This window comes from Grammomys surdaster, unplaced genomic scaffold (assembly GCF_004785775.1).
Source record: "Grammomys surdaster isolate TR1022 unplaced genomic scaffold, NIH_TR_1.0 213, whole genome shotgun sequence".
In the NCBI taxonomy this organism is placed as follows: Eukaryota; Metazoa; Chordata; class Mammalia; order Rodentia; family Muridae; genus Grammomys; species Grammomys surdaster.
In genome coordinates, this window is record NW_021604658.1 from 4,569,325 (window position 1) to 4,573,198 (window position 3,874).

Genomic DNA, 3,874 nt, shown 5'->3' on the forward strand with positions numbered 1-3,874 from the left:
CACAGAAAATTCCAATAAGAATGGATAGTTGGGGCTGGAGAGATGGCTCAGCCATTAAAGGCTAGACTCACAGTTAAAAATATTAGAGTTCAATTCCCAGCAACCACATGGTGGCTCACAACCATTTGTAGTGGAATCTAGAGCCCTCTTCTGACTTACAGGTGTACATACAAAAAATGGTTTACTTTTAATGATTCTCAAAAGTTGTTAGGGGATATTAATTGGCTAAAACCTCATTTTAAGCTAACCATAGGAGAACTTTAACCTCTGTTTGATATTCTCAAGGGGGATACAAGTCCTAATTCCCCTTGACAATTAACTGATAAGAGATAGCTTTGTAGAAAATAGAGTAAGCTGTTAGTGATCAACAGATACATTATATAGACTGTGATCAATTGTTGGCTGTTTGAGTTATTGCTACTCATGTGCTCACAACAGCCCTTTGACAGAAGAAACTATTAATGTGGATTCATCTTTCTTCATCTACAAGTAAAATTTGAACATCCTATTATGAAACTATTGCATTGTTAATACAGGATTGTAAGATAGAATTCTGAAAGTATTTTAGATGAAATGTTTATTCCTTATTCCAAATAGAAATTAAATTGGTTATTGGAAAATAATGATATTTGGCCTATTAACATGGTAAACTTTTCAGGCAAATTTGATAATTATCCATAAGATGAATTGTTACACTTTTCCTCTATGCATGCTTTTGTATTTCCTGTAAATTTGCATGCAAGCCCATAAAAGATGTTTACTGTATTTACAGATGCCTCATCTATTGAGAAGACAGTATATGTAATTAGATCACATGTTCATTTTCTTGAGTTTCTCCTTGCTTCGCACAAATGATTGAATTACGTGCTTTAGCCACTGTTTGAAATGCTGAAAAATCAAGCTTTCAATCTGTAAACTCATAGCCAGAATATGGCTCATGGTTTATAATTGCTTAAAATTGTTCTTTTTTTTTAGATATTGCTAATTCTCAAATTTTACAGTTATTTATACAAATACAGCTTAATTTAAGAAACAAAAAAAGAATGTGTTTTCATTTTAATCTGAAGTGTGTGGAAATGGAGCTGCTTCAGACTGTCTGCAGTTGACTATGATTTGCCTCATGCTCTAGCAGAGGTGTGGTTTTACCAGCTCCAGATAATTCCTACAGTTGTGACATTTGGAATTCTGGGAACTTTTCAGAGGGTATATAAATGCTAGAGCCCGGTAGGTGGAGCGGGTGATTGCTGGTCATTCCGTGAGGTTGGCTGTGGTTTGTTAGTAGTCATGCTCAAAGAAAAAAAACAAAAGGAGGAAAAGAAATTAGATAAAAGATTTCTCCCCCCACCCACTCTTCTTTCTCTTCTATCTAGTGATAGAAGATAAAACGGGGGGCGGGGGTAGTGTGACGGAAAAGAAGAAGAACATACAAAGTAGCAAAGACCAGCTATAAGTGGCTCCCAAACATGGAACATGATAAAGAAAAAAAATAGAAAATTTGATTTCAAATGCCCTAGAGAAAACAGCAAGGGACTAAAGAATTAATTTTTTTTTCAAGACACAAGCAAAAAATTATTGTGGCTGCTACCACTGAGATATCCTCTGCTTTGCTCCCAGGGGGTATTTTCTGTTGTTTTCTTCCTCCTCCCCCTCCTCCTCTTCTCCTCCTCCACCTCCTTCTTTTTCTTCCCCTCCCCCTTCCCTTTCCCCATCCCCTCCCCCTCCTTTTCTTCCCCCTCCCCCTCCCCTCCTCCTCCTCATCCTCCTCTTCCTCCTTCTCCTCTTCCTCCTCTTCCTCTTCTTCCTCCTCCTCCTCCTCCACCGCCGCCACTGCCTCTTCTTCTTCTTCTTCTTCTTCTTCTTCTTCTTCTTCTTCTTCTTCTTCTTCACATATCCTGTTTCAAAAAAGACTGGAAGAATGGAAAGTTGAAAAGACTGAAAGTTGGAAAATTGCAGGTGGAAATGGAGGAGTCTGAGAAACAAACAAAAACAATGGCTGAAATAGGAAAACAAAGGGGGTCACCGTACTTCTCTTTTTGAAAGGGTTGCAGAGTTGGTGGTGCAACTGGAGAGGTTGCAGGTGGAGATGGAAGCTCCTGGGAGGGATGGAGCACCAGAAAAGAGAGGACAAAAAGCAAGAGAGCAGGAGGTCGGATCAGAGAAAAGCTGAAAAAAAAAAAAAAAAAAACCAGGAGAAAAATCTGATGAAACAACACATTTCAAAAGAAAGGTTTAAACTTGAACTAATTGCTCAGCCAGAGTAGAAGGGTCAGCCTGGGGTTATGAGATCACCATCATCTTCCCCAGTAGCTGTACAGCATGTGCCTGCCGTTGATGTGGAACAAGGTTATGACAAGATAGGATGGAGTTCTATCAATAAAATGATAGATCTAAAGTGGTTTAAAGAGGCCATGACTTCATATGGTATGCACTCACCTTATGTGAAGCAAATTCTAAATAATTGGGCTACTCAAAATACAATTATTCCCAAAGACTGGCAGGGGTTGGTTACAGCTGTACTAGAGGCCAGTTAGCAGTTGCAATGGTTAGCAGGGTGGAAGGAAGAAGCCCTGAATATCCAACAATGAAATAGAGCAAGAGGAATAAATACAGTTAAAGACCAGTTGCTGGGTGATACTCTGATATACAAGAACAGATTGGATTTGATGATGTTACTATAGAACAATGTCACTTAGTGGCTTTCAGAGCTTGGGACAAAGTTGAGGAGGTTGGGGGAGGGAGAGGGCCACCTCCTTTACAAAGACTATACAAGGCTCTAGAGAAGGCTTCACTGATTTTTTTTTTTTTTAACAAAGATTAGTCTCACCTGTCAACAAAGTCGTAACAAACCCTGATGTAAGGCAGGTGTTGACAGAAATCTTGGTGTTTAAAAATTCAAATACCGTGCAGGGCAGCTGGAGAGCATGTCAACAACTGCCTGTAGGAAACTCATGCAGGATTTGGGGATTTCATGTATTTTATATACGTGAGATCTCATTACAGATGGTGTAAGCCACTATGTGGTTGCTGGGAATTGAACTCAGGGCTTCTGGAAGAACAGCCAGTGTTCTTAACCTCTGAGCCAGGGATTTAATCTCTCCAGGGATTTGGGGATTTCAAGTGATTGCAAGAGGAACCACCTATGGGGGTCAGTGGTCCACCATCTGAAAACAACATTGTACAGTGAAATGCAGTTATATTTGGACCAGAAGAGACACCCTTTGAAGATGGTACTTATAAACTAATAATAGAATTTTCTGAAGAATATTCAAATAAACCACCAACCATTAGGTTTTTATCCAAAATGTTTCATCCAAATGTGTATGCTGATGGTAGCCTGTGTTTAGATATCCTTGCAGAATCGACGCAGTCCCACATATGATTTCTCTTCCATCTTAATTTCTATTCAGTCTCTGTTGGATGAACTGACTCCAAACAGTCTAGCCAATAGCCAAGCAGCACAGCTTCATCAGGAAAACAAACAGTAGTATGAGAAGAGGGTTTCGGCCATTGTTGAGCAAAGCTGGAATGACTCATAATAGACACCCGGTCTGTTCATCTTTTCACCGTTGTTGTGTATAATTTACCTCCCAGTAGAAAGGCTAGTAAGTTTTGGGCTGGAGAGATGGGTCAGCACTTAAGAGCACTGACTATTCTTCCTGAGATTCTGAGCTCAATTCCCAACAAACACATGGTGGCTCATAAACATCTGTAATTGGACCCAATGTCTTCTTCTGGTGTGTCTGAAGACAGCTACAGTGTACTCATATACATAAAATAAATAAAATATTTAAAAAAAAAACAAAGAAAAGAAAGGCTAGCAAGTTTTAAGTGCCACTGGTTTCAGAGATTTCTAAAGAAAAAAAAAGTCCTCAGT

The 3,874-nt window shown here is 39.3% G+C and overlaps 1 pseudogene; it reads left to right on the forward strand.

Moving 5' to 3' along the window:
• Positions 1-2,921: 2,921 nt before the first annotated feature.
• LOC114625180 lies at positions 2,922-3,536 on the forward strand (annotated as a pseudogene).
• Positions 3,537-3,874: the final 338 nt, after the last annotated feature.